We start from the raw sequence: 20,962 nt of genomic DNA on the forward strand, positions 1-20,962 counted from the left end.
TTCAAATCCAACGGTGGGATTGTTCATTGGAGATCTCAAAGTTAGTCCGATTTGTACATTAAAACACTCCTTGTTTAAGTCAGATAGGAACTCTGAGTTTGATTCAAACTCTGAGTTAAATTAATCTATAAAAGGAGAGCAAACTCCAGCAGAAGAGTAAGGACGTTTTTGAGGAGCTTGGGAAGAGCGTGGAGGTCGAACCAGAAGACGTTGGTTGGCTTTGGAGATCTGAAGCTTGGGAATAAGAAGTCTTTTGTTTTGCTGAACAAGAAAGAAAGTGAAAGAGAAGGAAGAAGAAGCAGCAGAAGAAAAGAAGGGAACATGGTTGTATGGTTTTTTTAAAGAGAAACTGAAAAAGATTGAAAAGAGAAAAAAAAGAGTTGGAGAAAAAGAGAAACAAGTATTGTTACCATGCATTTTACACAAGTTGAGGTAACCCGTATTCACAAGTTATTGTCTATTATTTTCTAGGTTATGTTTAATGATGAAGAACCTAGATCATGAATGTAGTTTGGGGAACTTGAATTATTGGTTTACATTGTGACCTAGCAAGTTGGAGCTTGTCTAGGGGGTTGGGGTTGGTGCCCTTGTGCGAATTGCATTTGGGACTATAGCGAGATTGGTGTTCCTGGACTGTTGTAGCAGTCAAAATATCTAGGAGTGTATTGAGTAATATACGAAACCCTAGGTAGGGTATTACTCCGTGGATGTAGGCAATTTGGCCGAACCACGTAAACTCTGGTGCATTGCGTTTTTTGTTTATTTTTCTTTGTTGCACATATTGGAGTGCCTTGATTGCAGAGTGGTGGTACACTATCTGGTAGACCCAGCCACATTGTGGTGTGTGGTGGACGTGTCCTTGTGCAGTTGATAGCTACGAGTGGTACACTGTCTGGTAGACCCAGCCACATTGTGGTAAATTTTTGAAGACACTGATTCACCCCCTCTCGGTGTCAATCTGGGAATAACAATTGGTATCAGAGCCAGGTTCCCATGAAGAGAAGTATAACCACTTCGGGATTTGATCAGAGAGTTTGTAAGAATGGCCACAAGTGAAGGTAGCTCCAAAGACTTTGGGAAAATTCCTATTTTTGATGGTACAGGATATGTTTTTTGGAAAAGAAGAATGCAGATATACATTGGATCTCTAGGGTATGATGTATGGCAGTCTGTGATTAATGGCTATGAGGAATCAGTAGCTCTGCTTATAGACAATGAGGCAAAAAGGGCTTATGCACACAATCTCAGGGCGTTAAATGCTATCATGTCTGGGCTGAATGAAGAAGTCATGGCTAAAGTAATGGACTGTGATACAACTAAAGAAGTCTGGGACAGGTTGATAAGCATCTATGAAGGGGACATCAAAGTTAAGAAAGCCAAACTACAAATCTTCAGAGCACAATTTGAAAGTCTTGAGATGACTGAAGAAGAAGACATAGACAGCTACATGGTCAAAGTAAATGAGGTTGTAAACTCCATCAAAGGAGTTGGAGAAAAAATTGAAAATTCTGTGATATGTCAGAAGATTCTCCGATCTGTGCTTCCCAAATATGACTCCAAAGTCTCGGCCATTGAAGAAGGCAAAGATTTGGATACAATCACTCTTGATGAAGTACATGGAACACTTAAAACCTATGAGATGAGAACTGAAAAGGGCAAGATCACAGAGAAGGAAGCAGCATTCAAAGCAATGAAGAAGCTAAGGGTCAAAGAAGAAAAAGAATATGAAGACTCTGATGATGAACTTATAGCTTACTTAGCTAGAAAGTTTAAGAAAGGAACAGGTAAACACAAGGGAAAAGCACCTTTTAAGTGCTTCAGTTGTGGTGGAATAGGACACTTTGCCTTTAAATGTCCTAAGAGAGGAAACATAGATGAAGAGGAAGATGAAGAGGAAGAGAGAAATGATAGGAAGGGAAAGAAAAAATTCTTACCAAAGAAAAAGAAAAGCCATTTCAAAAGGAGAAGTCTTTTGACTAAGAATGAATGCTACTCCTCTGAAGAAGAATCAGATGAAGACAATGACTCAACTGATGAGGTGTTATTTATGGCTATTGAAGATGATGAATCACCTCAAACTAAAGAAATGTCTGATGATAATGAAGACACTGAAGGTGAAATTGATTATGTTGGTGAGTTGTACTCTGCCTTGCTTGATCTCAAAAAGGAAAAGAAGAAAAATAGAGAAATGAAGAATCAACTTGAAAATTATGAGACAACAATCAAGGAGTTGATTGTCACAATTAGTGAATTGGAACATGTTATAAATGACTCATCATCTTACCTCTCTCTCAAGTGTGAAGAGTGTGAAGAACTTGAGAAAGAAGTTGAAAGGTTAAGATCAGAACTTGAAGGAGAAAAAAAGATGAGTTATTTAGAAGCTACCACATCATCCACTCCAGTTACATTGAACTTTAAGGACAAGACAGTTGAAAATCAAGTGACAAGGACTACTCACTTTACTTCTACTTGGGGAAGAGATAAGGTACTAGATGAGATCTTGAGTGTTCAGAGGTCACCTCATATTAAAACTGGTCTTGGATACTCAAAGGGGGAATGCTCAAATATAAATAAGACCAATGGAAATAGAAATACAACAAATCCAATGAGTCTTGATGAGGAGCACCAAAAGAATCCATATATTGGGAAGACCAAGCCAAAGATGAGTAAAGAAGGCAATACTGGAGCTTATCATAAAACATTTAATGGTTAAGGCTTTAATGGGTATTGTTATGGATGCAATAACTTTGGACATAAAGTGGCAAACTGTAGAAGACAAAACAAGGTTGTGGCATTCAACAACATAAACAGATTTGCTCCATTGGATAAGGTTAAAATAGAATGCTTCAGGTGTTTCAAGTTGGGACATATTGCAAGGTATTGTTGGACTGCTCTTCCTTCACAAAAGGAGATAAACCTTCCCCAAAAGCTAGCTCAAAGACATACACAAACAATTCAAAGAAAACCGAGGGAACCTATTGATGTATCAGATAAAGCAGTTTGGGTTGAGAAAGGACAAAAAGGAAAAATGATAAATTCCTTGGTAGTTCAAACAGCTTTCAAGGCTCATAGTAGTGAGGCACCTTGGATTCTTGATAGTGGGTGTTCCACACATATGACAGGTGACAAGAATAGGTTCTCAAGCCTTGATGTAGTGAAAGGTGGTTCAGTGAGATTTGGCAACAATGATGGGGCCAAGATTGAAGGTAGAGGCTCAGTTAAGCTGGATGAAGGAAAGTTAAAATCCAATAATGTTCTATATGTGAGTGGGCTCAAACACAAATCTTCTTAGTGTGAGCCAAATCTGTGATGGTGGATATGAAGTTCTTTTCACTAAAGAAGGTTGTGAAATCAAGAATTAAAAAAATGGCAAAGCAGTGGCTTTAGGAACCAGAACAACCGGAAACTTATATGTCTTATCAAACACTAGTGAAGACAAGGGCATGGTGAGTCAAGAGGACGAAAGCATTATATGGTTTGAAACAAGCTCCAAGAGCTTGGTATTCACGACTTGACACTTACTTGCTACAATTAGGTTTAAGGAAAGGAACCGTGGACAGCAACCTTTATGTCATGGCTGAAAATTGTAGTAAATTGGTAGTTGTTGTGTATGTGGATGACATCATCTTTGGAGGTCACTGTGATGAAGTCTGTCAAAGTTTTGCAAGGAAGATGAGTATAGAATTTGAAATGTCCATGCTTGGAGAGTTATCCTACTTCTTGGGTTTACAAGTAAATCAAATGGCAAGTGGCATATTCATATCTCAAATAAAGTATGTTAAGGAAATGTTAAAGAAATTCATGATGGAAGATTGCAAACCAGTGGGAACTCCTATGGTAGTTGGATGCAAGTTGAGCTCAAGTGATGAGTCCCCCTCAGTTGATCAAACTCACTATAGATCTATGATTGGGAGTCTCTTATATCTAACAGCATCAAGACTAGACATTTTACAAGCAGTGTGTCTTGTGTCAAGGTTTCAAGCAAACCCAAAAGGAGACTCATCAACAAGAAGTGAAAAGGATTTTCAGGTACTTAAAAGAGTCTATGGAATATGGGTTATGGTATCCTAAGTCTAAAGACTTCACACTTGCAGCCTTCTCAGATGCAGATTGGGCCGGAAGCATTGATGACAGAAAGAGCCCACTAGTGGAGGTGCATTCTACTTGGGGAGAAGTTTGGTTGCTTGGCATAGTAAGAAGCAAGATTCTATATCTTTGTCTACAGCAGAAGCTGAATATATAGCAGCTGCAACCAGCTGTACTCAAGTGATTTGGATGAAGAAACAAATTTCTAATTTTGGCATCAAATGTGATAAAGCTATAGCTATCAAGTGTGATAACATGAGTGCTATCAATATCTCCAAGAATCCAGTGCAACATTCTAGGACCAAGCATATTGATATAAGATATCACTTTTTGAAAGAAAAAGTGATAAAAGGTGAAGTGAGCTTGGAGTTTGTTCCCAAAGAAAATCAAGTGGCTGATATCTTCACAAAACCACTGTCCAAACATAGTTTTGAGAGATTAAGAGTAAAGCTTGGGGTTGTGGCTCCAAGGGGGAGTAAGTGAGAAAATACATAGAACCTTATCTCTCCATAGGATACGAAGGTGCGGTGGGCACTACTATGGAAGAGTCTATGTAGGGGGAGCACAAAGCACCCTTTGTACTTGTTGTCAAAGGGGGAGAGAAAAGAGAAAAGGAGGTTGAGTTGCCAACAATTCCAAAGGGGGAGATTGTTGTTCCATTGGCTTAAAATGAAGATGTTGTCATTGTTGGCAACTTAAGTGGGCTTTGATATGGTACAGCTGTCACACCCTCCCAGCCGGTACCCTATCTGGCATACCCGAGAGTGTGATCCACAGCCCGAAGATCAGGTATCGAGTGATCAACCTCCCACATAAACAATAACATAATCATGAACAATCATAACAAGAGTGCGGAAGATAAATCATAGATCCAATAAGGAAGAATGAATCATAAATGAATCAGAATAATAGATATAATCAGAGTATCAAACAGATAAATAAAGTGAAGCAAAAATCCCACTTTACAACCAGCGGAAAAGTAGCTCTAAAAGAATAAACTAGACAAAATCTAATCCCAGTAACAAGTACATTGGGTAACTAAATTATTCTCCACTTTATAGACAACATCCTTGTAAGTGTAAATCTCATAAATAGCACAAGGACGCTTCCACTCAATGGTCGGACTAAGCATCGTACGGAGCATAACCACCCGCGGGATCTTCAGAGTAATTGTGGTAACCGCAATCACCTTCCTGGAGATATGCCTCTTCGCCTTGCGCTTCTTCATAGGGACCGTCATAGTACTCGGTACACGGGATAGTCTAACAACATTGTACAATAAAGGAATGAGTTTCGAAGAAACTCGGTAAAAGCGATTAAAATCCATAATAACATAAATGGCGGATTCCAGGAACAAACATAAATGCAATATGACATGAGACAAACAATGAATGAATGAATCTAACTCTATGTATGCTGGTCTCTATTGGCGGACATGCTTTAAGTCATAGCACCGTACTTCTTTAGGAAAGTCCACTCACATCCTCAACCATTTAAGATATCTTGGATTCTCTCACGGATCATTTCACCGGTCTTGAGCAGCCGTTTGGTAATGGGTCCTTCATCCCTCGGGACAAACCTTGGCGGGGGGTTAAGTCAACACACTCTCTCACAACCATTTGGTATAAGTCTTGGCGCATGTCGGGGGTAAAACCTGGCCAAATGCAAGTCTTCTACTTGGTTACATCAAGTCGATCCAGATACTTCCATTCCTCGTCCACGACGATCCTTTCCGGTATCCTTCACACTAGAGTCGGCGTATCCTATGGCACCGACCAACTCGGACTACGGACTCATCAACCCTATTGATCATCCACATATGGTAAACGGGAAGCTCTCACGTCCTCTCACGGGTTGGTTACCGGTCTTAAGCGCCCGTGAGCCCAAGTCTAACCATATGCAACCCTACCAATAAATGGCCCCCACAATGTGATTCCCGTCCTCTCACGGGTTGGTTACCGGTCTTGAGCGCCCATGAATCCCCATTGCTACCACGGGTCGTTCGGTCTCAATACCCCTCCGATTAGGGTCGACATAACAGGACATCCTAGCCAAACACTACTAGACAATCCTAGATATGTCATCCAACGGTTTAGGAAGGTGTCCAGAGGGCATCTCCGGAAACATCCCATAATATTCCCGTAGTAGTCCAAGGACGAAGTGTCGAAAGGACACCTCTCCTTTCCAATCCATACGTAAGCATACACATGCATCAATTCATATCATCACATATATGGTAACTTCATATATGGAAAGAAATCAGTAATTACAATCACTTGTATAACATTGGTAAGTAAATCATACATGAATCAATTTAATATGAATAAGTAATGCTACGTAATCAAAGTTATGCAACATGAGTATATCATTGTAAGAATCTAATTTAGGAAACATATTAATGATATTTAAATATAGAAACTAGATTCATGCTATCTATGTAATTAAGGAAATAACCATCCTTACCTTTTATAACTCGCAAAGGGATCCTAAGAAATCAAGTAAGATCTTGGCAAACTTGAGAAGAAGGTCCTAAACAAGTATATACAACATATTAGGAAAGATCCCTAACAGAAAAGATATCAAAACATCCGAAACAGACCAAATCGGAGTTGCTTGTACTCATTGGTCGAGTGGATTGGTCGAGTGGTCCGATCGACCAATCGATCGACCAATGCGATAAAGAGCCTATAAAATCAGAGTTTTAAGATATGAAATCCGAATTTGGTGGTTCAAAAGGGTACTAATCAAGGGGTAGACTACATCAGTAGTATTCTAACAAATAGGGGACCTCAAAACACCAATCAAATCAAGATATCAAGATCCAAATTAGGAAACAAAAAGTTACCATAATTAACTCAAACATGGATCTTGATGAATTTGAAATAGAAAACAAAGACAAGAACAATAGGAGGATGGATCATTGCTTTCGGTAATGAAAACATGAAAACATACATAGGTCTTCATGGAATAAGGCTTAGAAGCATAAATCTAAATAAGGAAATAAAACCTACCATATATGTAACTATCATGCATCATGAAGAACACATAGTATGGTAGAAGAGAACATCTAGAAATCTAAAGATTATGGATCATGGAAAGAAAACACAGTAATTACTACTAACATGATCAACAAAAGAAGATCCAAAGAGATCAGAATTCAGATTAGAAGTTTAATCAAAGATTAAATCATGGTTTGATCATGAATCCTTCAAAAGCTTGCAATGATCATGGTTAAGATCATTGTTCTAGCCTTAAATCCTTAGGATGATCATGAGAACATGTTCAGAGATGTTTGCAATAGAGAATGCAGCATCTCTTCTACTGTCTCAACTCAAAAAGGAAAGAAAAACAAAGATGGAGGAGAAGAAGAGAGAGTAGACATACCTTTCGATGCAAAAAGAAGAGTTTCGACGAAGATCCGTCAAGAAAACACCAAGGATGCAAGAGAGATGACTTGCAGAGGTCTTTGGTTCGTTCCAGAGGGTTTGGAGGCAGCAAATACGAAGTGGACTCGAGATTGGACTTAAATAGAGCAAGAACAACCTAATTGCCAAAGACAGCACTCATTGGTCGAGTGGATTGGTCGACTGGTCCAGTCGACCAATCAGTCGACCAATGCTGACAGCAAGACCAAAACAGGGAATTGAAGGTCCAGATCAAATCCAATCCTAAAGGGGTTTTGCACACAAGTCAAGTGACTTACCTAATAGGTAGAAATGCCTTCAAACCAAGATAGAGAGCACTCCAAGTCCATCAACTAATTAGATCTTCATCAGGATTCAGTTTCCATAAATAGAACCTCATCATCAACTTTCATGGATTCAAAGCCAGACACCAAGTCCTCTACTGGGATGGCCCAAAGCTGACTTCTTACTTTACTTCGGGTCATCGGACCTACAAATAACAAGGTTTCCGGGTCAAGGTTAGGGCTGGGTTTTACAACAGCAACACACAAAAAGGTTCCGAGAGAAAGAATCCAATTTTCAAATAAAGAAAACTCAAGAATCCCGTTTTTGAGGGTCTCTGTCTAGTTTTGATCAACCTCTTCATCGGATGGTCATCCAGTGTCCGATTGAGCCGATTTTTGGAGGAGAGCTTCAAGACTTCTTGATCTTCAAATCCAACGGTGGGATTGTGCATTGGAGATTTCTAAGTTAGTCCGATTTGTACGTCAAAACACTCCTTGTTTAAGTCAGATAGGAACTCTGAGTTTGATTCAAACTCTGAGTCCAGTTTTGATCAACCTCTTCATCGGATGGTCATCCAGTGTCCGATAGAGCCGATTTTTGGAGGAGAGTTTCACGACTTCTTGATATTCAAATCCAACGGTGGGATTGTTCATTGGAGATCTCGAAGTTAGTCCGATTTGTACGTTAAAACACTCCTTGTTTAAGTCAGATAGGAACTCTGAGTTTGATTCAAACTCTGAGTTAAATTAATCTATAAAAGGAGAGCAAACTCCAGCAGAAGAGTAAGGACGTTTTTGAGGAGCTTGGGAAGAGCGTGGAGGTCGAACCAGAAGACGTTGGTTGGCTTTGGAGATCTGAAGCTTGGGAATAAGAAGTCTTTTGTTTTGCTGAACAAGAAAGAAAGTGAAAGAGAAGGAAGAAGAAGCAGCAGAAGAAAAGAAGGGAACATGGTAGTATGTTTTTTTTAAAGAGAGAAAACTGAAAAAGATTGAAAAGAGAAAAAAAAGAGTTGGAGAAAAAGAGAAACAAGTATTGTTACCATGCATTTTACACAAGTTGAGGTAACCCATATTCACAAGTTATTGTCTATTATTTTCTAGGTTATGTTTAATGATGAAGAACCTAGATCATGAATGTAATTTGGGAACTTGAATTATTGGTTTACATTGTGACCTAGCAAGTTGGAGCTTGTTTAGGGGGTTGGGGTTGGTGCCCTTGTGACCCAGCCACATTGTGGTAAATTTTTGAAGACACTGATTCACCCCCCCTCTCAGTGTCAATGTGGGAATAACAGATTAGGATCAATTACTAACCTAAAATCAGACTTAGCATACTATAGAAATCAGTTTAGGTTAAGAAATCAAGTTGCTATGAACATAATCATGTAAATGTATAGATAAGAATCAAAATGGGGGCATAGCATAGATGGATTGAGAGGGGTTTAAGAAAATGAAAAGGAGAAAGCACATGAAGTGGTGGTTGCAAGGTTGCAGCACCATCTTCATGGCCTCAATAGCAAGGAAGAGAAGAGGTGAGAGTAGATTAGAGAGTGAGTGAGAGAATACATTCCTTGGGGATGATCTTGGGAATGAGAGACAATGATTAATGCAAGAATCCTTTACAACTACCAAGGAGATGTCTTGGGAGGCTCTCTCCACGTTCTCAGGAGGTTCTAACAGTAGAATAGGGTTCTAACTTCGAGGTTCACTTAAGTAGACAATAAAATATCCAAAAATCAGCATTTTCTCAGATTTATAAATCCTTTGGTTGATTGGCTTGGTCGATTGGCCCAGTCGACCAAGCTAGGTCAACAAGCTTTAGTCAGGGAATTGGAAGACCAGATTAAGTCAAAATCACTTGGGCTTTCTCCTACAACTCAATCAACAAGTCTAGGTTAGAGAATTACCTTCGAATCATGTCCGGAAGTGCATTAGGTACTTCAACTAATCTCCTCCTCTTCTAGGTGCAACTTCTCACCGAACATTGATAGTGCATCCAAGTAAGGGGCACCATCATCAATGTCCATGGGTTCGGAATCAAACACCATGTCTTCTACTGAGAGGGCCCACAACTGTCTTCTTCCACCACTTCAGGTCTTTGGACCTACAAACATCAAGGATTCCAGGTCAGGGTCAGGGATAGGATAGGGCTGGATTTCACACTATCAAAGGAGCGTGGCCTCCCACTACAATGCCCAAGTAAAGCATTGACAATATCGATCGGGAGACTTAGTCCTCAAGAGAACTTTAGCGTCTGATCCACATCATCAAAAGAAATTATACCCTTCATGGGAGGGACCATACTTGATCGTGAAGCCAATTGGTTCGGGAGCTTAAAAGCTGAAGAATCCAGTAACCAAACGTGAACTTGATCAATCGTGGAATGCTAAGCATCTTAAGAAGTTTTATCCCTAGATGATATATTAATTTTGCAATGTGATGAATCAAAATTTTAAAATTATCAATACAATTTGCATTTTCAAATACCAAACCTCTTTTGAATGGGAGCCACACAAGAATAAAAGAGCAATATTAGAAACTATCCAAAAGGCTTCAGTTCCAAACTGAGTGAGACCTTCAAAAGCTTTTCTAAGTATAGGGTATCGGTCGAATCCAAGTGAGACCTTCATAAGCTTAAAAAAATTCTAAGGAAATTTTCTAAAGTATAGTGCATCGGTTGAACCCGAGTGAGACCTTTAGAAGCTTAAGAAAATTCTAAGGAAATTTTCTAAAGTATAGGGCATCGGTTAACCTAGACCAAATGAGACTCTTAAAGCTTAGAGGAATTCTCAGGAATTTATTAGGTACAAGGCTTCGGCCATACCCGAATGAGTCCTCTAAAAACTTAAGAAAATTTTCTAAAGTATGCAACGTCTATCATACTCGAACAATCCCAGTATTAGTCGAAGATAAACACAACATAAACACACGACTGAAAAGAAAGCTTTAGATTATATAGGACATAAGGGGACAACCTTTACAAAGTTAAAGGAAAGAATAAAGAACCGAACATAGTAGGTTTACACAGAAAAATAATAATAATAATAAAAAAAGAAAAAAAGAAAAAAGAAAAGAAAAGAAAAGGAAAAAAAAGAAGAGAAGAAGAAAACACTCATAAAACTTGATTTTGGTTTTCCTGGGCAAATGGAGTCTGTGCAGAGGCTTGATCTGGCCCGAGAGCTTGGTTTACATTCCGAGCAGCTGTCTCTTGAACCACTTCGAGCTCAAGAGATAAAGGGCAGAGAATCATTGAGGAAGAGTTCGAGGTTGGGATCGGCTGCGGGAGGATCTTCTAAACTCTCTGCCCAATCAGGAAGAGGAAGGCAAAGAGCTTCAAAAACTTCAAGATGACAGACGTTTTGGTGAGGAGCAGGATCGAAAGTCGGGTCCCTTTTCAAAATTGATATCCGGACATCATTTTGTCCATCTCTTTATGCTTGAAGGGGACCAACAATTCGTTGAAGGACTTGTTGTTCAAGTATTTCCAGATGCTAGCTCTCCTAGCTTCTACAGAAATCTCTTTGGGCTTAGAAGGAGCTGCCTGACTTTGAAGCTTCTCCTTCTCCTTCACCAAGTTCTCTGCCTTGCCTCTGATTTTTTCAACTCCTCCTAAAGTCTATCCACCTCCCGATTAAGGCTGCGGATGCTCCCTTGGGCAACCTCAAGGTCTTTAGAGACCTTCTCCAGCTTTTGCCCATAACCTTGAAGGCGAAGAATTTTGACACTCTCACCTTCACCTCTTTTTCCAGCTGCTTAGACCGGATGTTCAGCTTCCCAACCCGAAGAATAGCCTCCATCTGCCTATGGAAGCTATCTGCGACGACCCTACAGAATGAATGACCGAGAAAAAGGATAATAGAAGAGTTCGAGAGTCAGAAATATTTTACAAAATTGACAAAGCATAAAGACCAAGGACTTACTTGACTGAAGCATTCATGAATGCCTCATCAGAGACAACCGAGGGCTTTGCTCTCAGTAGGCATTTGAGCGAACGTACTCCACTCTAATGCCTTATCATAATTGTCTGTAATATGGTCGGTCGTCTTCAGCTTCCAAGGTCGGATGTAAATCTCACCCTCATCACCTGAACACCTCTTCTTTGAGGCAGCGTCGTCTTGAAGATCATACCTCCTTTTTTGTGAGAGGCATGTCGTCGTGTGTGGATTCCTCCACTTCGAAGGGGCTTTCCCCTTTCTGAGAAGGCTCCTTCTAAACCTTAAGAACTCCCTTTGGAGTCTGAACAGCAACCTTTGAGGCTGGGATATCATCTTCCTTCCTCTTAGTTCAAGCAGCTCTTTCTTCAGCTACAGCCAGCCCCTTGGAAGCATTGGCCTGAACAGCCTCAGATTGTATCGAGGTGGCACTACAAGAAAAGATGAAACAGTTAGAAAGGTTCGTTAAGGAAGCATACACAAAACTAATAAAACAAGATTGATAAAGTTCGGGATCTCACCAGGGGCTAGACACCAAAACTGGAGAATTGCCTCATACTCTATGGCCAGACCATGTATCTCTTGACATGCACGAATAGATTTGATCCTGTTTATGGCATTTGCTTCATCAGGAGACAGGGCCAAGGGACATTTTGCCTCAGTGTGGGAGTCTAAGGTTCCCTAGGTAATCAGAAAATTAAGATCCGAGGGTGGAGCATGGAGGAATAGATACCGATGGCATCACCCCTTGTGGTTTGAGGGGCAGGTACCGTCGGCCAAGATACTCCCCGACCATCCAAGCTCGGTCTTATTGCGCTTCGAAAAGAAGACCCAACTGGGAGGGTTGGACTTGCTTAGGCAAAAGAAATGAGAAAAAATTGGAAGAGAAGGAACTATGCCTAGTGCATGACAAAGGCCAAGAAGCCCAATGGTCAACCTCCATCTAATAGGGAGAAGCATGCCTAGGCATATCTCTCAGTGGTTAAGAACCTCAGAGAAAAGGGGAGAGAAAAAAGGGAATCGAACCCCACTCTTCAGGGTATCGGTGTAGATAGAGAATTCTTCACTAAAAGCCGAATTGACTCTTTCATTTGAGTTTGGGAGTCGAAGAATATAATCAAAAGAAAGAGAAAACTGACTAGAAATAGAAGAAACCTCTTCTGGACGAATGTGGGACACAAAGAAGCTGGGACCATGAGATGGTCTTTTAGATGATCGGGAGCTTCTAGCAAGGGCTTCTGGTAAATATTTTTGCTTTCGGGAAGGCTAAGAAGAAACAACCTTTTTCTTCTTCAACACTCTCCTAGGATGCACCCTAGAACCAAAACGAATGGAGGCATACCACTTGTTGGTAACCCTCTCATCCTTATCACTAGTATGTTCAACTAAGATGGAGGGGTTCATTTGGTTAGCAGAGCCCTCACCGTCGGTCATACGATTGACAGAGTCATCATTTGAGGTTCTATCACTAACCATTGTAAAGAAGAAAGAAGAATCTAAAGGCAGATGTCTCATGCAGCTACAGAAGAAGGTAAACAAGGAATAGAGGAATGAACAAGAGCAAGGAAGGGAACTTGTCAAATCTTTAATAAAGATGAAGCCTGAAACCGGAAGTTGAATAACTGGAAATCGCAAAGAAGAGTTCAGAAACTTCAAGTACCAAAAAAATTCACGAAATGAAGTAGTGAAAGAAGAGACCTAAGAAGCAATGGGTTTAAATAACCTCAGAGGTGAAACAACAAATGGTTGAGATCCACTTCAATCAATGAACAATGGTGAACAATGATTTGAGTACCGATCATCGATGAACCAAATTAAACAAAGATCAACGGCTGACAATCAATGATGGTTCAGATTTATCGAAGTAATGATAACAGCTGCAAGAATGGTCCACGTGGCGCTTTTGGTGCAGGGAATGAGAAAGGCATACGTCTCAAGAAGCATACCGTTACCCTATCAAAGCAATAAATGCTATGTGGCATTTAAATTCATGATAATGATAACTGTTCGGTACACTCGAATGTTATCCACGAGATAAAATATTTTGGAGACAATGGAAGGAAAAAATTCTTCATTAATAATTAAAACAGCCAGTTGGGGCCAACCCTTACAAGAAGAAAAGATTACAAATAAAGATACCAAACGCAGTCGGTACACAAAAAGAAAAAAATAGTATTGTTATAGTGTTTGAACGAGTTCATGATTGAAGATTTCTTGGAACTTTGCAGCTGGGACTTGTTCTAAAGGAGGGACTTGGTTATCTTGGACCACTTCACCTTCGAGAGAAAGAGGAGGAGAGTGGTACTTGTTCTGAAGGAGGGACTTGGTTATCTTGGACCACTTCACCTTCGAGAGAAAGAGGAGGAGAGTCACTGAGATAGAACTCTACATTCGGGTCAGCCGTTGGAGGATCTTCCTTTGATTGGGCCTAGTTAGGAAGAGGTGCTTTAGAGAATCAAACACTTCTGGATGACAAACTTCCTGAAAGGGGCTGGTGTCAAAGGTCGGGTTGAACGTTAGGATGGCCTTCCATATATCATTCTGCCTATCTCTATAGGCATGAGTGTTGAAAGGAACCAACAACTCATTGAAAGGCTTACTATTCAAATATTTCCGAATGCAAGCCTTTTTGGCTTCCTCAAAGATGTGTTCGGGCTTGGAAGGAACCACCCGATTTTGGATATTTTCCTCCTTGGCCAGATTCTCAATTTTCTTCTCCGCCTCTGTCACCACCCCTTGAAGGCTTTTTACCTCCCGATCAACGATAGCTACCTCCAGATCTTTGCTGGCCCGACTCAACTTCATATTCTCTTCCTAAAAAATAAAAAATAAAAAAATGAGAGAGAAAATTGCTTACCTAATCGAATCACTTATCGCCTAGAGACTCTAGAACTTTACAGTCATCTGGCATTTGGGCAAACGTACCCCACTAAAGAGCCTTCTCACAGTCTTGGGTGACCCGATTGCTCACCTTCAATTTCCATTGGGGAACATAGATCTCCCCCACCTCGGGTCCCGTTCGCTATTTTTTCAATGCAGTATCATCGGCCAGGTCATGCCTCCTCTTAGTAAGGATAACATCTTCCTAGATATCTTCAACCTCAACGGGAGCTTTTCCTTTTCCCGAACCTTCGGTCATCACTTTTGAAACCCCCTTTGGGGCTTTGGGTGTAGCTTTTGAGAAGGAGGCAGCGACATCCTCGGGATCCTTCCTTTTTGCCTGAGGGGCCCTCTCTTTTGCCGCTGCTACTCCTTTGGCGGCCATCTCCTTCACAACACATGGATTATACCTTGGAGGCACTACACGAGGAAGGAAACAAAGTTAGCAAACCATGTATATTGGACAACACAAAAAATTTTAATCATGCAAAGTTATAAGTGGATTCGGGAGCTCACTGGGGGCTAGACCCCAATGTTGCAATACAGTGTCATACTCCATCACTAAATCATGGATCTCCTGACACTCCTCGATCGACTTAATCTTCTTGGCGGTGCTTTCATCGTCAGAGTCAACGGTAGAGCATGATTTGCCTAAGTATAAGAATTGACCTGATTCCAAGCGATCTGGAAATTAAGGTCAGATGGTGGTGCCCGACAGAAAAATACCGATGATGCCACCCTTTATGATTGAAAGGGCAGGTACCCTCAGCAAGAATGCCACCCGACCATCCTAGTTCGGTCTTATGGTGCTTGGAAAGAAAAAGCCAACCTAGAGGATTGGATTTGCTAATTGTATAGAAGTGGAAAAATAAGGTGAGGGAAGGTTGAACATTAAGTTCTAAGCAAAGCTCGAGAAAGCCAAGCGATATGATGCCATCTGTTCAGGAGAAGCATCCCTAGGCAAATTTCCCAATGATTCAGAATTTTAGAGAACAAGGGGGAAAAGAATGGAAGCCAAACACCACTTTTAAGAGTATCCAGATAAAGGGAGAACTCCTCGGGGAGGATAGAACTAGACCTCTCATTAGATTGGGAACCCAAAGGAGATATGATGGAGGCAGAGAGCAATGGTCTGCAGTAGATTCCAATTCATTTGGTAAAATGAGAAACAAAATAACTAGGGCCTTGGGCTGGCCTTTTAGATGGCTAAGGGGCTTTGATCATGGCTTTGGAAGCTTTTTGCATTCGGGATTAAGAAGGCAAGGTATTCCCTACAGATTCTCTAGGGTTTCTTTTTCGGCCAATTGATGAGGGCCAGTGGTCGGTAACCCTATCTCCCCTGTCACCGGAAAACTCAACGGAGGCAGAGGGGGTAGGTTGGTCACTGGAATCCTCTCACTGGCACTATTGCTAGCAGAATCATCATCAAAAGTTTTGCCACTACCCATTGACGAAAAAGGAAGGGTTTTTTTAACTGGGAAAAGGAATTGAAATCCCAAGAATAGAACCCCAAACCCAAAAGAGCAACTGAAGAAAGAAAGTGAAAGATGCAGAAAGGAAGGATTGATGAGCTTACTTTTTCGAGTTCACTGAAGAAAAAGTTGAAGCTTGAAGATTCAATGGCTTGTAAACGCAGAGTGAACGCAAAGAAGGCTTGCAGACAAATGAATCCCAAATGAGAAGGTAAAGCTTGAAGTTGAAAGACGAAGGAGTTTAAATAAGCAATGGCACTGGATCGTGTATGGTTAGGATGCATCTGGTTGAACGATCGAGACCGAGTGACATTTCGTGATTCAATCCGATGGATAAGGTTGATCCAATCCAACAATTACAAAGAGCTGTCGATTCAAACCTGGAGGTAATGATGATTCCGGATGACAAAGGCCGGGTGGCATCATTGGTGCAAAATACGGGAAGTGCAGACAACTCGAGAGGTACCATTGTGCAGAGAGTAATAAATGCGACGTTTGATATTTAGGAAGGCGTCTGACCTTTGGCATGCTTTGCCTTAATAATCATGATCAGCTGAAAGCAAACCAAGCCCTCGGTAGTCCTGAACGCTTCGCCTGGGGGGATCATGATAAGGGAGGAATTATATCGAATTGGGTCTATCCGAGGTTTGGGCATTAACTTTGGTCAAGTATGACTCAACCATCATTGAGTCAATAAATCCAATTAGGATTGGTCCGAAGTTCGAACCGGATAGTTACGTAAGAAGAAAGGAACCCTACAGTTATGATGATAAACGCGATCCCAAAGAATTTGGGATACATGATCAAGTCATAACTAGTAACTACCACAAATACGAGGTAAAGGATAGTGCCAAGGAAGGTAACCACCTTCATCTCCGAAAAAAGGGGGTAAAACCCTAAGATTGAACGGTCATCAAAAGGAGGCACAAACGAATCCGACGATCAGGAATAAAAGGTAAAATCTATATAAACAAGGAACTTACGCACAATAAATATATCTGAATCGTTTTCCTCCATTACTATACTCCATTCAAGCTCTGCAACTCGTCAGAGCTTTGTGATCAGTTCCATAACTGACTTAGCCTTTGGAGGTGGCCTCCTGACCCCACGGTCAGGCAACATCTAACACTGTTTTGCAGGTCATTCCTCAAGGATCTAAAGGCTGGGCAGATTTTGGACACATCAATGTCATACTTAAGTAATTAGATGAATTCCATGAATAGATTAATCTATAGGTCAAAGAGTCTAAAATTCCCAGGAAATACCCATGGCATACGGATTCATCAATGTACTGTAATGATGTTGGAAAAATAGAGGCTTACAATGCAAGGATTGTTTAATGGAAAATTACAAACTTGATTACAATACAATGTCTACCCATTGCTGGAGTTAGAAAACAACAGAACTATTTAATACTGGAGGTATGATATGATCAAACCTGTCTCTGCCCCAAGTGGTCTATGGGCGAAAACCAGCATATCATTCCAGCAATCCCAAGCCAAAAATGCTCCTTTATTTCTATAAGATGCAATATGGAAATTATGAAAATAGAGATGAGTAAAGCGATGAAAAACTGCATTTATATGTCCATGTTGCGCTCAAGGATTACAACCTACATCAACAAGGAGAAGAAGACAGAGAGCAAGGCTACGAAAGGCAGAAAGAAGAAGAAGCACAGTTTGTACCTCTGATTTGCTTGAAGAAAAAACTCGTGTTGTACCTTCGGTCCAAGAAAGAACTCCAATGTCTTCCAAAACCCTATCGTAAGAAAAAAAATCCGAGAAACTAGAAGAAAACTTGAATAAGAAGATCAAGAACAATAGATTTCAGCTCACCTTCAAGCTTTTGAGAACGAAGCACCATCGACCAACACCTTCGGTCCAAGAAAAAACTCCAATGTCCTCCAAAACCCTACTGTGAGAAAAAAAAAATCAGAGATAGTAAAAGAAAACTTGAATAAGAAGATCAAGAAAAAAAGATTTCAGCTCACCTCCAAGCTTCAGAGAATGAAGCACCTTCGACCAACACCTTCGGTCCAAGAAAAAACTCCAATGTCCTCCAAAACCTTACTGTGAGAAAAAAAAATCAGAGAAAGTAAAAGAAAACTTGAATAAGAAGATCAAGAAAAACAGATTTCAGCTCACCTTCAAGCTTCTCAGAGAATGAAGCACCTCAATTGCACCTTCGACCTTCTTTCGAGAGAATGCAATAGTGTTCAAGCTTCCTCGTTTGACTTCGCGTTACGTCAAAGTTGAATGGCGTGAATCCGCTAATTCAACGCCATTTTATACCTTGGGTAGAATCCGCCCATTCCACCCAATGACCAAGACTCAGCTCATTCACATTTTTACCATAAAAGTTGAAATCGCTGGATTCATTAACCTACACGGGGTCAAAAAACTGGTTCCTTAATCCAGGGATTTCAAATCCCTGGATTCCTACAACCAAACAGGCCCAACAGCAGCCTCTTGACCTGAACCAAAGTTGAGTCGATTAATCTAAACCGAACTGATTTGCATCCTTACTAACCCTAGAGGGGTTAGACCATAAAATGTTATGTTTTGGAAAAGGAAGTACCTCATTCAACAGTATACCCTAGCCGCTCTTGAGGAAGGAATCTGATCTGCATCTTCTATGATAGCTCCCTTCATCCTTGTGGCTCCTTAATACTCATCAAGGTATGAATTTTGATTTTGTTTCACACTCTAAAATCCCTGTTCCCATCCTCCGAGACTCACTCATTTCCATTCTTTCATAATTCATGATCAATGATTTTGACCATAGGGTTAAAATCAATGGTCATTTTCATCTAAGGAAAATTAGAGAGCTGGATGAATTGAAAACTAGAATTCTGAGTTAATTTCCTCCCCTGAAGTGTGGGAGTGAGGACAAAAAATGTGTTAAGTGGAAAACTAGATTTTATTTTATAGATTGGGTTATCCTTATAGTTGTTGTCTTGCTGATGACTGATATTGGGCCAAAGTACTCTATCACTTGGCACATCATAAAAATAATTGACAAGGAATTCCACATAGAAGAATCGTTTCCTGTACCTTGTAACAACTAGGTAGTATTAGTTGTTTTCATCGAATTACTTCATAGGTTCCTTTCTAATGTTAGTTGTTGTATTAGATCATACATGTAACTAATTATGATATTCTATCTTAGCTAAACAATGATACTAAGGATGTATGCAGACATTGGATAAATGTTTTACCAGAGAATAAGGTTTGCTTGTTTCCTATTCACGTAATTGATGTTTCATAATGTAGAACATATATGGTTTGTGTCAGATAAAGTTCGATAGCTTACAAGAGAGATGCATTATTAATATTTACTGCATTTTCTTTCCCTCTATAAGGAGTATGCAACAGCATTTATTACCATCTCTAAATAGTCGTAATTAAAAGTGGTAGTGTTTTGCTAGAATTCAGAGGTATGTTTTTGATACGGAGAGATTATGATCAGACCGGGTTCATACCTGGTCCGACCCTCGACCCCGGTCGAGACGAAGAGATCCGACTTGCTCCCGAGCGAACCGGATCCAGAAGATGGCTTGCTAAAGAAGAAAGCTTATTCAGCTGCAAACGCGCCCTAATCCTACTTATGGATTAGGGTAATTACCCTAATAATGGCAGACTCGAATTGACGGTTGCGGATAATCATTATCGAAGGGATAATCATCACATAACCTAAAGGTTATCTCAGGAGTCCTCTACAAGTCCAAACTAGTAGAAGTGTCACGCCCTCCCAGCCGGTACCCTATCTGGCATACCCGAGAGTGTGATCCACAGCCCGAAGATCAGGTATCGAGTGATCAACCTCCCACATAAACAATAACATAATCATGAACAATCATAACAAGAGTGCGGAAGATAAATCATAGATCCAATAAAGAAAGAATGAATCATAAATGAATCAGAATAATAGATATAATCAGAGTATCAAACAGATAAGTAAAGTGAGGCAAAAATCCCACTTTACAACCAGCGGAAAAGTAGCTCTAAAGAATAAACTAGACAAAACCTAATCCCAGTAGCAAGTACATTGGGTAACTAAATTATTCTCCACTTTATAGACAACATCCTTGTAAGTGTAAATCTCATAAATGGCACAAGGACGCTTCCACTCAATGGTCGGACTAAGCATCGTACGGAGCATAACCACTCGCGGGATCTTCAGAGTAATTGTGGTAACCGCAATCACCTTCCTGGAGATATGCCTCTTCGCCTTGCGCTTCTTCATAGGGACCGTCATAGTACTCAAGGCACTCGCAGGATAGTCTAACAACATTGTACAATAAAGGAATGAGTTTCAAAGAAACTCAAGAAGGCGCTTAAAATCCATAATAACATAAATGGCAGGATTCCAGAACAATCATGAATGCAATATGATATGAGACAAGCAATGAATGAATGAATCTAACTCTATGTATGCTGGTCTCTATTGGCAGACATGCTTTAAGTCATAGCACCGTACTTCTTTAGGAAAGTCCACTCACATCCTCAACCATTTAAGATATCTTGGATTCTCTCACGGATCATTTCACCGGTCTTGAGCAGCCGATTGGTAATGGGTCCTTCATCCCTCAGGACAAACCTTGGCAGGGGGTTAAGTCAACACACTCTCTCACAACCATTTGGTATAAGTACTGGCGCATGTCAGGGTAAAACCTAGCCAAATGCAAGTCTTCTACTTAGTTACATCAAGTCAGATCCAGATACGTCCATTCCTCGTCCCTGACGATCCTTTCCGGTATCCTTCACACTAGAGTCCTCATAGTCCCTGACTACGGACTCACCAACCCTATTGATCATCCACATATGGTAAACGGGAAGCTCTCACGTCCGCTCACGGGTTGGTTACCGGTCTTAAGCGCCCGTGAGCCCAAGTCTAACCATATG

Source organism: Hakea prostrata, chromosome 2 (assembly GCF_041222555.1).
Source record: "Hakea prostrata isolate BN-2017 chromosome 2, UWA_Hpros_2, whole genome shotgun sequence".
Lineage (NCBI taxonomy): Eukaryota > Viridiplantae > Streptophyta > Magnoliopsida > Proteales > Proteaceae > Hakea > Hakea prostrata.